This window comes from Nyctereutes procyonoides, unplaced genomic scaffold (genome assembly GCF_905146905.1).
Source record: "Nyctereutes procyonoides isolate TBG_1078 unplaced genomic scaffold, NYPRO_anot_genome, whole genome shotgun sequence".
NCBI lineage: Eukaryota > Metazoa > Chordata > Mammalia > Carnivora > Canidae > Nyctereutes > Nyctereutes procyonoides.
This window is the reverse complement of record NW_026575146.1, coordinates 70,107,223-70,123,327: the sequence shown is the minus strand read 5'-3', so window position 1 is coordinate 70,123,327 and position 16,105 is coordinate 70,107,223. Positions and strand designations below refer to the sequence as shown.

The 16,105-nt window shown below is 41.8% G+C and overlaps 1 pseudogene; it reads right to left on the bottom strand.

Annotated features, from left to right (window-relative positions):
• Nucleotides 1–5,147: 5,147 nt before the first annotated feature.
• Nucleotides 5,148–16,051, bottom strand: LOC129500076 (vomeronasal type-1 receptor 4-like; annotated as a pseudogene).
• Between the last annotated feature and the right edge of the window lie 54 nt (nt 16,052–16,105).

Below are 16,105 nucleotides of genomic sequence, written 5' to 3'. Positions count from 1 at the left end.
TGATATCAGGTCCCTGCACACATCACTGTCATGGTATTGTTGGAAAAATAAAATGAACTGTACCCCGCGCCTCCAGCCTGCACCAGTGTCTCCCTGTGTCACCTGCTTTGGGCCTCGGTCACCTGGGCTGCACATAGACCCCAGCTGCTCCTGCTCCACCATCAGTTCCTACAGCTGCACTGTCTCCTGCAAATACTCCTCCTACTGACAGAGCCGCTGCTCCTGCCACCCTGTGAGCCCAGCCACGTGTGTCCAGGGCTGCATCACCAGGAGGCATCCGGCAAGTACAGCTGCTGTTCCTCATGTGGGGGAGAACCTGTTCCAGATGTAAACAAAGCAACATGCACAGAACTGCAGTTTGAAAACTTTTTTTTTCATATTACCCTGACCTGTTTGCACATTCCTGTTTCTACGAAATACATGAATTACAATAAAAAGTATGTAACTTGTAAAGAAAAAAATAATCTGAACCTAATCGTGAGAAAACATCAGATTCACACAAATTTAAAGCCACATTAAGCTTCTGAGTCCTATAATTCCCAGTGTATTTAAATAGTGTTTCTGTAGCAATCTATATACCAAGGTTCTCTTTTTCAGAAAGTTCTGAATTATTTTAGACCCCTAATGCCATCCTGATTCTTTGTGCATTTTCTTATTTTTTTAACTTTTAAGTGAGTTCATAGATCCTAACATGGAACTCAAAACCATGACCCTGAGATCAAGACCCTAGCCCAAATCAAGAGTCAGCCAGACGTTTAACCCAGTGAGCCACCCAGGTGCCCTTGTTCGTACATTTTCTAATCCTGGTCCACACAGAGCTGATGGAGCATCCAGATGGAGCCTATACATTAATGTTATCCCTGTCGATAGCCCAGGACCTGAGCCCATCCTCAATCTGGGTATTGACGCAACCAGATGTTGCTCTATCACAAAGGGAATATTTCCAATAAGGCCTTTAATTCACAGGGGGAGTTGCTCAGGACATAAAGGCAGCCAGGCTGGAGAAAGTTGAGAGGAGGCTTTGGGACACAGGGGAGAAGTGTTCTAAAGACCGAACCCACACTGTCATGAGATAAACAGGAAAAAATAGTAGCTGAAAACATGCATGTTAGACAGGATCACCAGAGTTGGAGAAGTAAATGTTTGCATGTTCCAAATCCATGGCCATTCACCAGCAAAAGAGAACATGGCTCCTGACCCAGGACACATTTACCTGAGAACCTGCCTATAGCTTTCTCTTCCTTCTCTAGGCTTCTTCTGGAAGTGAAATTATGTGGAGGAATAACATATGCGTCTGGAGAATGTGCCTTCAAGATTCCAGCAAAGCCCCTCCACCTGCTCCCACTACATCCCAGGCAGAAGGGCCTTGAAATGCAGAAATGTGCCTCGTTGGCTCCATTGTTGGAGCATGCAACATTTGATCTCAGGGGTCATGTGGTCCATCCACATGTTGGAGGTATAGTTTACTTAAAAAACAGGAAAAAAAGGTCACCCTCGCGCTGACCTGACCCCTGCAAACCCACCTATGGCAGACCCTGTTACCTCCCCTGGGACCACAGCCTATAGTCAGCTCTCCTAAGTGTACCTGGGAGGCTTCATGCCCCTGGTATCACCTACAATCACCTGGAACAGGTAATTAAAGCAAAATTGGTATTCCTCCCATCCAATAGATAGACTGGGCCAGGGCCACAGGTGATAGTCTTGAAGTCATTAGGTACTAGGGACCCATGGTAAGAAATGGTGATTTTGCAGGTTTGGAGTGGATCCCATGAACTCGCAGCTTTAGCAAGCAAGGTTCCCTGTTTTGCTGATGCTGCCCCCCAAGACCCCATATCAGTAGCATGAAGCCAGAGAAAGCAAACACAGCACACAGGAGCCCCTCGTAGCCACCACCTTCACACTAACACTGTTAGTGTGTTAGTATTAGGGAAGAAGGACCTGGAAGGTCATAGTGGTTACTTTCTCCCCAAAGTTTCCAGAAGACTTGAGAAGTCAGTAACGTCTGAGCAAGTCTGTATTTGGACAACAACGTGCAGACATTCATTGATGTAATGTTTATTGACCATCTACCAGATGCTCACATGTAGCTAATGGTGCACTGTGTCAGGAACCTCACAAACATGGTATGAATCAATCCTCATAACACCCCGGGCATGGGGCACTAGGTGTCCCATATTCCCATAAAGATTTAGATACTTGACCTGGACTTTTCTATCTCGTCTGCTTACCGATCATTGGTTTAAAAAAATTGTAGGGAATAGGACTAAATATGGATGAATGAGTGGAATACAGAAAGAAGAGTGGAGTAATACTTCAGAGAGAGTTTTTACTTCTGTATTTTTTTATTTTTATTTTTTTATGTATTTTTTTAAAAGATTGTATTGATTTATTTGAGAAAGAGAGAATACCAGTGAGGAGGAAAGACAGAGGGAGAGGGAGAAGTAGACTACCCACTGAGCAGGGAGCCCAAAAGGGGGCTCAAGGACCCTGGGATCATGACCAGAGCCAAAGGTGAGATGCTTGACCAGCTGAGCCACCCAGGCACCTCATACTTTTGTATTTATATTTACTTTTTGTAACTTGTGTAGCAACTGCTCCATCTCCAGGTATGGAAAGCAGGGTGCTGGCCATGAAAAACATTGCATTGAGAAAGGTAAAAATTTCAAAACACATAGTCCTTTCCTCCCATCTGTCCGTTTCAATTCACTTGTTTCTGTAAATTCTGAGCACCAGACCCTTAGAGACAGGAAGAACAGTCTCCAAAATGCATTTCCTCTGCTGTGTCCTGTGAGGAGCAACACCAAGGCAGGGCCAGACCCCAACACGATGGGGACATGGCTGCCCTCTGATGCCCCTGGGCACACTCAGCTCTGGGAACGTACATGGAATTTAACACAGACAATTTGAGGATTCTGGGGCAATCCTATTAGAGACTAAATATTCTATTCTTAATGATGTAAAAACAATACAAATGATAATAACAATAACATCAGAAAAAACTCTTCTGGAGGTGCCCGGGCAGCTCAGTTGGTTAGGGCCCAACTCTTGATCTCAAGTTAGGTCTTGATATCAGGGTTCTGAGTTCAGGCCCCATGTTGGGTTCCACACTGGGTTTGGAGTCTCTTTAAAAAAAAAAAGTTCTGTCTGTGATGATCCATCGGGGCGACCCAGGAACTCGCAGGACAACACAGACAGGGAACTGGCCCAACTGAAGCACAGTCTTCCTCATACCACCTCTTCCTCACATTGACTCCACAATCCTGAATTCAGCAATGTAGTCACTTGTTCCAACCTAACAATTCCTGGATAGTAGACTCTTCATCTATTTATCTTTTCTTTTTAAAGATTTTATTTATTTATTCATGAGAGACACACAGAGAGAGGCAGAGACATAGGCAGAGGGAGAAGTAGGCTCCCCATAGGGAGCCTGAGGTGCTATTTGATCCCAGACCCTGGGATCATGACCTGAGCCAAAAGCAGGTGCTCAACCACTGAGTCACCTAGGTGCCCTCTTCATCTGTTTTTCTAATGACCAGATGCCATGGACACAAACAGTTTCCATCTATTTGCATCTCATAACCCTGACACCAGACCTAAGCCAGAATCACAAGCATCTATCAGATGCCCCAGATACTTCTCTAAGAGGTGGAGATTAATTCACCTTCTAAGCTCACCGAATCACTTCCAATAAATACAGAATTGGATAGAAACCAATTTTACAGTGGAGAACCTGCAAAACACCACCAACACTTGACAACCAAGTGATCAAGATTAACATCACCAGTGAAAATTAATGGTTAATTGCATGAATTCCCTGATGCAATCTGATGTGATGTGATGAGATGTGAGCTGTTTTCATAAAAATCTATGAGCTCGGTCTAATCAGAAGACAACATCAGACAAATCTAATTTCAGAGGTATTCTAGAAAGGACTTGACCAGTACTCCACACACCTGTCAAGCTTATAAAAACCTAGGAGACAGAGAATCTAACAGAATCTGACAGAGAGGGGCACCTTAGAGGCTCAGTTGGTTAAGCGTCTGCCTTTGGCTCAGGTCATTATCTCGTTGTGCTCTCTGCTTTGTGGGGAGTCTGCTTTTCCCTCTCCCTCTCTCCTTCCTCCTGCTGTGCTCTCCCACTACCTCAAATGAATAAATTTTTTTAAGCTTAAAAAAAAAAAAGAATCTGACAGAGAGAAGAGGAGAGTGGAGATACACATTGGCTACATCTAATGTGGTGATTTTGTATTGGATCCTGGAAGAGGTAAAAAAAAAAAAAAAGACATTTGTGTTAAAACTGATGAAATAAGAATAAAGTCTACAATTCAATTTATACTGTGGTTTCTTGGTTTTCCAGCATGTACCATGGTAATGTAAGATGTTAACAACAGGGAAAATGGGATGAGAACTCTCTGTATGTTCTTTGCTACATTCTTGCAAATTTAAACTGATTCTAAAGTAAAAAATTTACATTAAAATTGCAACTACCTATAATTTAATTACAGGTACTTACATTACATTACATGTGAAACAATATCTACTGTTTCTTCTGAATACATCCATTGGCTCCTTTGGATGATTTAAAAAGCAGGAAAACTCGTTAAACAAAATAGATTCAATAGTTTTGTGTCTTTGGTCTCCAAATTGCTACTCTTCTACTAATACAAACTTGAAGACTTTCTTTATACTCTTGTCTTCTCAAATTAGAGATGCAGACACCCACCCTGAAATCTGCTTATTAACCAACTAGTTGGCATCAAGACCAAACCCAGAACTTCTCTTGCTCTCTCTCTCTCTCTCTGTCAAATAAATAAATAAAATCTTTTTTAAAAAAGAAATCTCGGGATCCCTGGGTGGTGCAGCGGTTTGGCGCCTGCCTTTGGCTCAGGGCGCGATCCTGGAGACCCGGGATCGAATCCCATATCGGGCTCCCGGTGCATGGAGCCTGCTTATCCCTCTGTCTATGTCTCTGCCTCTCTCTCTCTCTGTGACTATCATAAATAAATAAATTTTAAAAAATTAAAAAAAAAAGAAATCTCTGTCTTATTGAAAACTCAACGTAAAATGAGACTGACTGTAATTTTGCTGAATGAAGATTCCTTTAAGGATGACTGCATAAGCAGCTGAACGCAGTGCAAACCAGACGGTTTATATTTTTCTGATGAGGTGAGAGAATTGTGTATTTCTTCCTGTGCATACAGAGAAGAATCTGGATGCACAGTGGTTGTGATTCAAGAGAACAAAGGGGCAGGCAGTTAGAAAACATGCATTGATTAGGGTGGAGGTGTTTATCAGTCACCAACTGGTCTTGTGAGAAATAGAAAAATATATGCAAATGATGGAGGAGACGGTGTAAAAAGACACAAAGATGCTCACCAGGAGAAAGATGCTTCGGGTGGCTCTGATCTTGGGGAAGGATTCAGAGGACACTTTGGTCCTGTGAATGTGTTGGACCTGCTGCTTATGCTTGTACAGGGTGAAAACCATAAACCCACTGCCCCAAGTTATGAGTCCCAAGCACAAAACATCATGGAAGGATACTAATACATATGTAGTAAGTCTGTGTCTTTGTCATGAAATGTAGGAGCACAGTATCAGCAGTCCATAGTTTCTGAAGTGTTTCTATTGTTCCATTTATCACTTATATACCCAGGAATCATAATATTTAGCTTTATGTTCAGGATCCAGCAGAGGACATTTGAGGAGCCAATGTACTTGGGAGCTTTCCCTCTCAGCACTGCCCACCTGGAGTTCCAGAGGCTGATGGTGATGGCCTCAAAGGCACTCAGGAAGCGTGTGGTCCCAATGGACACACCCTTGGGCACTCTGTGAGCAAAGAAAACAACTTTGCATCCAAAGTCAGTGAGAAAATATCTCAATTCAAAAGCTGCCATGATCTCTGGGATTCCTCTGGAGAGAATGACCAAGGAGTTGGTTAAAATCAAGTGCTTGAGGGGATCCCTGGGTGGCGCAGTGGTTTGGCGCCTGCCTCTGGCCCAGGGCGCGATCCTGGAGACCCGGGATCGAATCCCACGTCGGGCTCCCGGTGCATGGAGCCTGCTTCTCCCTCTGCCTGTGTCTCTGCCTCTCTCTCTCTCACTGTGTGCCTATCATAAATAAATAAAAATTAAAAAAAATAAATAAAAAAAAATAAAATCAAGTGCTTGAGAAGCCAATCAGTGGACTTTGACCTGTATTCTCGGAAGTCAAGGGACACATAATGACAGAAGAGTGAAAAGTTCCCCAGGATGCCAATGACTATTTGGAATAAGAAGATCACAGCAAATTTCACATCCATTAAGGCCACTCTGTCATTTTTCAGGGTGCAATGCTTCTGTTCACGAAGAGAAGACTCCACATGAAAACATGAGCCGTAGGCTGATTGTTTGTGGATAATAAATTCAAAATTCTCCCTCTTGCTACTACCTTACCCTGAGAATTTCTTTCAAATACTTGTTTATTTTGTTTTTTTGTGGAAGGAGCCAACACATCCATCGACAGATGAATAGATAAGGAAGATGTAGTGTGTGTATATATATATTACTCAGCCATCAGAAAGGATGAATACATACCATTTACTTCAACATAGATGGAACTGGAGGGTAGTATACTGAGTGAAATAAGTCAATCAGAGAAAGACAATGATCATATGGTTTCACTCAGTTGTGGGATATAAGAAATAGTGAAAGAGACTACAAGGGAAGGAGGGAAACTGAGTGGGGGAAAATTATTATTTTTTTAAAAGATTTTAATTTATTTATTCATGAGAGACACACACAGAGAAGAGACAGAGAAGGCAGAGACACAGGCAGAGGGAGAAGCAGGCTCTATGCAGGGAACCTGATGTGGGACTCAATTCCGGGTCTCCGGGATCACACCCTGGGCTGAAGGCAGCGCTGAACCGCTGAGCCACCCAGGCTGCCCAGTGGGGAAAAATTAGAGAGTAAGATAAACCATGAGAGACTCCTAATTCTGGAAAACAAACAAAGGGTTGCAGAAGGGGAGGTGGGTGAGGGGATGGGGTAACTGGGTGACAGGCACTAGGAAAGCACTTGATGGGATTAGCACTGGGTGTTATACTATATGTTGGCAAATTGAATTTCAATAAAACATTTTTTTAAAAAATACACGTTTTGGGGCATCTAGGTGGCTCAGCAGTTAGTTGAGCCTCTGACTTTGACTCAGGTCATGATCCCAGGGTCCTGGGATTGAGTCCCACATCGAGCTCACTGCAGGGAGCCTGCTTCTCTCTCTGCCTATGTCTCGGCCTCTCTGTGTGTCTCTCACGAATAAATAAACAAAAAAAATTTTAAATTAAAAATAAATATAGGGCAGCCCCAGTGGCGCAGCGGTTTAGCGCCACCTGCAGCCCGGGGCGTGATCCTGGAGACCTGGGATCAAGTCCCACATCCGTCTCCCTGCATGGAGCCCACTTCTCCCTCTGCCTGTGTCTCTGCCTCTCTGTGTGTCTCTATTAATAAATAAACAAAAAAAATCTTTAAAATAAATAAATAAATAATAAATAAATAAATAAATAAATAAGTAAATAAATAAATATAAATATAAAAATACACTTTTTTATTAAAGATTTTTCAAATTTAATGTATTTCCTTAAATAGTACTCCTTTAGTCATTCTTACTCATGCTTTACCTATTGTAACTTATTTAATATTTATAGGTGCATATGTTTTACAGACAAGGAGAATTTAATTAAAATGAGGTTATATGACTCATTTAAATATTGCAATGGTCAGGTTGCAATAAACTTGGTGTTTACCATCATGCTATACTCTCATAGCTACCTAATCATACCTTTTTTTTTTAAGATTTTATTTGTAAGCAATTTCTACACCCAACGTGGGGCTCAAACTCACAACTAAGTTCTTATTCTCAAGAGTCGCATGCTCCACCAACTGAGCCAGCCGAGTGCCCCTACCTGGTTGTATCTTCAAATAATCCACATATATGCATGCATACATTGTCATATTTGAAATTTATTTTAATTTAGGTTTGGTTGTGCCAATTTCTCATTTTTGTTAAAGTATTTGTTCCATTGACCTACCGCACTTGTGAATGAAAATGAAAACATCGGGCAGCCTGGCTGGTTCAGCGGTTTAGCGCCACCTTCAGCCCAGGGCATGATCCTGGAGACCGAGGATAGAGTCCCACGTCGGGCTCCCTACTTCTCCCTCTGCCTGTCTCTGCCTCTCTCTCTGTGTCTCTCAGGAATAAATAAGTAAAATCTTTAAAGAATAAAAAAAGATGATGAAAACATCTTAATTAAGACCTGAATATCATCCATGAACAAAATGGATTTACCAAATATAGAGCAATGGTAGTAGAGCAACAGAAGTAATTATATAATTTTTTTGCCAATGGAACCCACAACCGAATCGGGGGTCTGGGACCCTTATCAGAGGAGCCTGCTTCTCCTTCTCCCTCTGCTGCTCCCCCTACTTGTGTGTGCTCATGCACTCTCTCCGTCAAATACATAAATTCTTTTTTTAAAAAGAAATTATTGTGTAATATTTCATTTTGCTCTAAAGTATGGGATTTGTAATTTAAATAGAACATTTAGAGATAGATAAAACTTTGAGAGTAGGATCTAAATTACTCCTCATTAGAGAACATGCAATTAGCTGTGATTTTTTTTAAATTTTTATTTATTTATGATAGTCACACACAGAGAGAGAGAGGCAGAGACACAACACAGGCAGAGGGAGAAGCAGGCTCCATGCACCGGGAGCCCGACGTGGGACTCGATCCCGGGTCTCCAGGATCGCGCCCTGGGCCAAAGGCAGGCGCCAAACCGCTGCGCCACCCAGGGATCCCTTAGCTGTGATTTTTGAAAAAAATAACTGAAAGCAGTTAATTTGAAAAAGATAATAAATACAAAACAAGCACACAAAATGGAATCTCAAGGCATGATATCTTGTGCATTGAATAGGAGAAATGAAAAGATGAACCTAAAAAAGATGTTAGAACTTCAAAAATCAAATATCAGAAGACATTTAAGCTGAAAATTGCTGAAATCCTTAATTTTTCTGTTCTCCAAATCCATCACATGTTAACTTACCTTTTCCTAAAAGTCTCCTGTCCTAACTTCACAGAGGAAAATCATCCTTGCTTGATCAACAGATTACAAATATTTTTGGGAGAGACATAATTACTATCTCCACTAAATGCCTCAAGCATAAAAACAAGGTAAACAATTCTAGTTCTGCAAATGCCATTGAGCTATGAATGATGTACCCACCATCTGCTTCAACGTGGATGGAACTGGAGGGTATTATGCTGAATGAAGTAAGTCAGTCAGAGATGGACAATCATTATATGGGTTCACTCATACGGAGAATATAAAAAAAAATAGTGAAAGGGATTATAGGGGAAAGGAGAGAAAATGAGTGGGAAAAATCAGAGAGGGTGACAAAGCATGAGAGGCTCCTAACTCTGGGAAACGAACGAAGGGTAGTGGAAGGGGAGTTGGGCGGGGGATGGGGTGACTGGGTGATGGCACCGAGGGGGGCACTTGACAGGATGAGCACTGGGTGTTATACTATATGTTGTCAAGTCAAACTTCAATCAAAAAACAAAAAAAGAGTCGGACACTTAGCCAACTAAGTGGCCCAGGCATCCCTAGAAATGTATTTGTATGTGACCATGGAAACATGGAGAATGTGTGAAAAATAACAGGTCAGAAAGTTATTAATTACCTGGGAGGAACAGAAGCAAAGAGGAATGTGTAAGTAGCATAACGAGATGATTGAAAGGATGGTTATCATACCCACCAAACAAACCAAAAACAATTTACACATCAACCAATCTAAAAATCTTCTAAACTCATCCATACAAATAATTAATCCCCAAAAACAGCTTTAACTTACAATTTCCCAGACACCATATTAAAAATAATCCTTAATCCATCCAACAAAATATCATTAAACCTTCTACCACATCTAATAACCCAATCCCCCCCCCCATATACTCTCATCACCCATCCTTCTTAATAATATTTCACTCTAAACACCACTATTCAATTACCAACAATAAATTACTAAACCCACCCCCAAAACCCCTCACAACAACTCATCTTCCCTCATCTCAACACAACCAAACATACATCATCCACTTCCACCACTAAAAATATCCTCACACCCAAAAAACCCAAAAAAAAAAAACCCAACAACCAAAAAAAAAACACAAAAAAAAAAAAACCCCCCCAAAAACCCACAAAAAAAAATTAACAAATCATACAATAAATTTAAACCCCCTCCCCCCAATTACCCTTTAAAGATGGGGCTTGATCTGGAGTCACTAGTGTGTGTCGCTTGTGTGCGAAGGTAGGCAAAGTGGAGATACGGGTTTGTGATTCTGTGACTTCATCTCCTCACAGAATTACAATTATCACTTCACCTGTGGTTTCAGTGACATTGCAGTTGAAAGGAAATTGAGACTACTTTTTAAAGACTTTCGGCCAGATTCCAATTCCCAGAAACACTTATAAGTTTCTGGCAAATAAACAAGTTTAGTGTATGGGAGAAACTTCCTTTTTCATACAACACCTGGAAGCAGAGTCTCAGGTGGCAGAAGAAGGAAATGTTCTGACCTGACAGAGGAGGGGCTGGCAGTGATTCACATGTATTTCATTCCTGTGCTTCCCTAAGAATCCCACTGACCCCTCCTGCAAAATAATTGTTTATTTCTCACTAGCCTACAAAATAGGGAAGGAGATGGGAGGATACAGAGGACCTGAGAAGGACTCCTTAGGAAAGAAAGAGCAAAACAAAGAACATGGGATTAACTAGAGATGCTTCACATGACTCAGTGCAATTAGTTGAAAAGTCTCATTGATGTGGATATTTCTAGGAATATATATTTTATGAATATTGACCCAAAAAGAGATACAAATTCTTTTTTTTTAGAGATACAAATTCTAAGCTGAGCCATATTTATAGAATAAATGGCAATATTTATAAAAGAGGTTCCTCATAAACACAGCACCAGGTCATATATTTATCAACAACATCCTAATACTCTTAAATATTAGATGAACCATTGCTATTTAGACCATCCAAAAATATTGAAGAATGATATTTCCCCAAAATTTCCAAAATCTTTTTTTTAAAAGATTTTATTTATTTATTCATGACAGGCAGAGACATAGGCAGAGGGAGAAGTAGGCTCCCCGTGGGGAGTCCAATACAGGACTTGATTCCACGCCCTGAGCTAAAGGCAGATGCTCAACCACTGAGCCACCGAGGCATCCCTAGTTTTCCAAAATCTTACAAAGATAACTGCAAATATTTCACAAATCTCATAATTGCCTAGGAACCCAAAATTATGAAATAGACTATTTGCAAATATTGCCATAAAATACTATGGCATGATCAAGTGCAGCTTATACCTACATTTATGGATAAAAAGGCTCAATATTGTTAAAATGTCAGGTCTTCTCAAGCTGATCTGTAGATTCAAAGAAATCCCAATGAAAATCCCAGGAAATTACTTGTAGGTATCAACTAACTGATTCTAAAGTCTATATAATGGAGGTATCAAGCTCAGAAAAGCCAGCCCAATTTTAAAGAAGGAAAAAGTCAGAGGACTGACACATCCCAATGTCAAGACTTAATACAAAGCTATCTTAATTAATGTAGGTAAAATAATAGGCATATAGATAAATAGAGCAGAACAAGGAGCTCAGAAATAGACTCACACAAATATAATCAATTGATCTCTTACAAAGGAGCCAAGGCAATTCAATGGGAAAAAGGTACGTTTTTCAGCAAATGGTGCTAGAACAAGTGGACATCCACACCCAAATAAAAACAAAGTAAATCTAGATACAGACCTTATATCCCTCACAAAAGTTAGCTCAAAATAGATCGTAGACTTAAATGTATAACACAAGACTTCTAAAATCCCCAGAAGGTAACAGGAGAAAATCTAGATGACCTTACATTCTATGATAACTGTTTAGGTACAGTACCAAAGGCATAAGCCATGAAAGAAATAATTGCTAAGTCAGACTTCATTAATTACAAACTTATGCTCTACGAAAGATACAGAAAATGGGAATAAGAAGACAAGCCAGATATTGGGAGAAAACAAAAGACATATCTGACAAAGGAGTGTGATCGAAAACATACAAAGAACTGTTAAAATTCAACAACAAGGGATGCCTGGGTGGCTCAGTGGTTGAGTGTCTGCCTTTGGCTAAGGGCATGATCCTGGAGTCCTGGGATCAAGTCCCACATCAGGCTCCCTGCATAGGGCCTGCTTCTCCCTCTGTCTGTGTCTCTGCCTCTCTCTCTGTGTCTCTCATGAATAAATAAAATCTTTAAAAAAATAAAATAAAATTCAACAAGAAGACAACTTAATTTTTTAAATAGGTGAAAGATTTATACAGACACCTCCCTGAGAAGACATACACATAGCCAATAAGTATATGAATAGATGCTTGTCATCATACACCATTAGAGAAATTGCAAACTGAAATGGTGAGATACATTGTCTGAAAGTGACACCATCAAACACTGGAACAGCAGGAACTTGTGTTCACCATTGATGAGAAATGCAAAATGGGATAGCCACTTTGGAATACAGATGAGAGTTTCTTACAAAACTAAATGGCCTCTCACATGATCCAGAAATCTGACTCCTAGGCGTTTATTCACATGAGTTACACATTTATATCCACACAAAGTTCTGCACACAAGTGTTTATAGCAGCTTTATTCATAGCTGCCAAAAGCTGTAAGCAACCGAGATGTCCTTCAGGAGGTAAAATAAGTAACTGTGGTTCATGCAGACAGATTCTATTCAATGCCAAAAGGAAAGGAAATGAGCTATGGACCCCTGAAAAGAAATGCATGAACCTTAAATAAATACTTCTTTAAAGATTTATTTAAAAAAAAAAGATTTATTTATTTATGTGAGAAAGAGTTGTGGGAGGGGGGCGCCTAAGGGTGAGAGAGAATCCTCGAGCTGACTCCACGCTGGGCTGACTGTAGAGCCTGATGCAGGCCTAGATCACAGGACCCTGATATCATGATTTGAGCCAAATCCAAGAGTCAGCTGCCCAACCAACTGACCCACCAGGCCCAGGTAGATTTTGCCTATTATGTGCATATACTATTTGGACACACTGGCAGGAAATAGGTGTGAGGAATGCAGTGATGGTGGGGTCTTCCATGATTCCTGAAGCACTGGAGGAATAGCCATTTGTAGGGCTGAGTCATAAAGTCATGTTGTTTACATGGAATGTTTTGCCTGTCATTCTCAAAGGAGTAAAATGTGTATTTCCTCAATTCTCAGAGGCATTTTAATATGGCTCTTCCTTATTCACATTATAAAGCTGGTACAAAGTATTAAAGATTAATAATGGAAAAACAAAAGAATGAGTTTGACCTAATATATGTTAAATCTTATGCAAGAAAAACAGAGAAACATAATTTTAGTTCTGTGAAATACTTAGAAATATTCACCACAGGGATGCCTGGGTGGCTCAGCGGTTGAGCGTCTGCCTTTGGCTCAGGGTGTGATCCTGGGGACCCAGGATCAAGTCCCACGTCAGGCTCCCTGCAAGGAGCCTGCTTCTCTCTCTGCCTGTGTCTCTGCCTCTCTCTCTGTGTGTCTCTTATGAATAAATAAATAAAATCTTAAAAAATATATATTCACCACATATTAGACCACTAAGCAATATACATAGATGTGCTTATGTATTCCATCAATCAATACACTGGAAAATTAGAAATTAAATAAAATACAGTACGAATCACAATAATGAGCTGCTTTAATCATAAAGCTCATTATATATACGTGTGTATACACACATATACATACATAAGTATTCTACTTATTTGGGGATCCCTGGGTGGCTCAGCGGTTTAGTGCCTGCCTTTGGCCCAGGGCGCCATCCTGGAGTCCCGGGATTGAGTCCTGCATTGGGCTCCTGGCATAGAGTCTGCTTCTCCCTCCTCCTGTGTCTCTGCCTCTCTCTCTCTCTATGTCTATCATAAATAAATATTTTTTTAAAAAAGTATTCTACTTATTTGATCAGTTTTAAAAATATAGAATGTGGGTGGCTGAGTGGCTCAATTGGTTGGGCATCTACCTTTGGCTCAGGTTGTGATCCTAGGGTCCTGGGATTGAGCCCCACAATGGGCTCCCTGCTCAGAGGGTAGTCTGCTTCTCCCTCTCCCTTTGTCCCTTCCCACTGCTCCACTCATGCTCTCTCATTCTTGCTCCCTCACTTTCTCTCTCTCTCAAAAAACAAAAAATAAATCTTTAAAAAAAAGATATAGGGCAGCCCGGGTGGCTCAGCGGTTTAGTGCCGCCTTCAGCCTGGGGCCTGATCCTGCAGACCCGGATTCCAGTCCCACATCAGGTTTTCTGCATGGAGCCTGCTTCTCCCTCTGCCTGTGTCTCTGTCTGTCTCTCTCTCTCTCTCTCTCTCTCTCTCTCTCTCTCAGCCTGTGTCTTTCATGAATAAATAAATCTTAAAAAAAAAGAAACTTGAACATCTTTTCATGTGTGTAGTAGACTTGACATATCCTTTTTTAGGTGATTTCTTTTCCTTAATTTTTCTGTTTTTTTGTTTTGTTTTGTTTTGTTTTTGTCTTTCTATGTTGTCCTTTTCTTGTTTGTGTATGCTGGGTACAAATCCTTTCTTTGTGGGCTCATTCTCTCTGGTCATTTAAGATCAACTCTTAATTTTAACATTATCTGTCATTTCCTTTGGCATATTAAGTATTTTGAATTTTGCAGAAATCTTTTCTATTCTAAAAGCATAGAAATGTTGTTTTCTTCTATAAATGCAGTTATTGTTCTTTAAAACTTAGATCATAAAAACACATTCAGAATTAATTTGTTGTTGTGGGAGGCAATCAATATTATTTTATAGTAAGGTTAGTAATTTGCAAGAGATAGCTTGACTTTGCTACAGCCCCTATTCTATCCAGCACAACATCCTCTGCTACAAGAGTGATTCACAGACAGCAGGCTCCTCCATGGAGGTCAATATGTGGGTTTCTCCTTTTCTTTCTTAGGTGCCCTCCCAGAGATGCCCAAACATTCTGCTACAGCAGTGAGGATATAAGCTAGCCTCACTTGCCCCTAAGATAGCTCAATCCCAGGACCCATGAGCTCATGACCTGAGCAGAAATCTCAAATCCCACTCTCAACCCACTGAGGCACCCGGGAGCCCCTAAAATGTTGTTTTCAAGCAATAGATTGGTGACCTAAATTATCAGATTCTTCTCCACCCCCCCACCCCCCCCAGGTTCTTGTCCCTTGACGCCACTGGACCTGAACCCCCTGGTTGCTCATCCGCCCCTGCAGGTGGTGGGGGACAGGAGAGAAGTCATGTTCCGGCGGGAGTCGGTATAAAGCTGTACATTCTGCAGGGCACGGTCTCCATGCCCCCTACCAGCTCATGTCCCCTGGACTGACAGTTCCAGTCCTCCATCACCTAAATAAGCCTTTCTCCTTATCTGGGCTGCAGATTATCCCAGCTGGAGCCCTCGTCTACACCGGTCCCCGACGAGGTGCCAGCGCCCTCTCCCGTCTCCACCCGCTAGGAACAGCAGCTTCCGACTCAAACCTTTCCAGCTTAGGAGGGAATCATCTCAGCTTCCAGTCTAAGTGTCCACAGCACTAAGCTTTTACCTAAACTGTTGAAAACATTTACGTAGAACAGGCAGGAGGCAGCCCTCCTCATTACGCCAGAGAAACACAGACGGATCCAAACCCGAAGAGCAAGTTCTGTTCCGCAGATTCAGAAACGCCCAGAGAGCTCGGCACACAGTAGGCCGATGCCCCGCCCCAGGCCCCGCCCAGGCCCCCGCCCAGGCCCCCGCCCCAGGCCCCCGCCCCAGGCCCCGCCCAGGCCCTGCCCCAGCCTGGCCGTTACGCAATTTCCGACCGACCCCGGAAGCGGATCCGGAGAAGGGCGGTCTCACGGCTGAGGGACATTTTGTCCTTCCGGTTCAGACTTGAGCGCAGCTGCTCTTCCGTCGGCAGGCGTCTGTACTTTTTTGCAGGCCCCAGGCTCATTCCGTGACCGAACTAGTCGTGGTGTGGCCGGGACAACGGGGTCCCAAAGACACC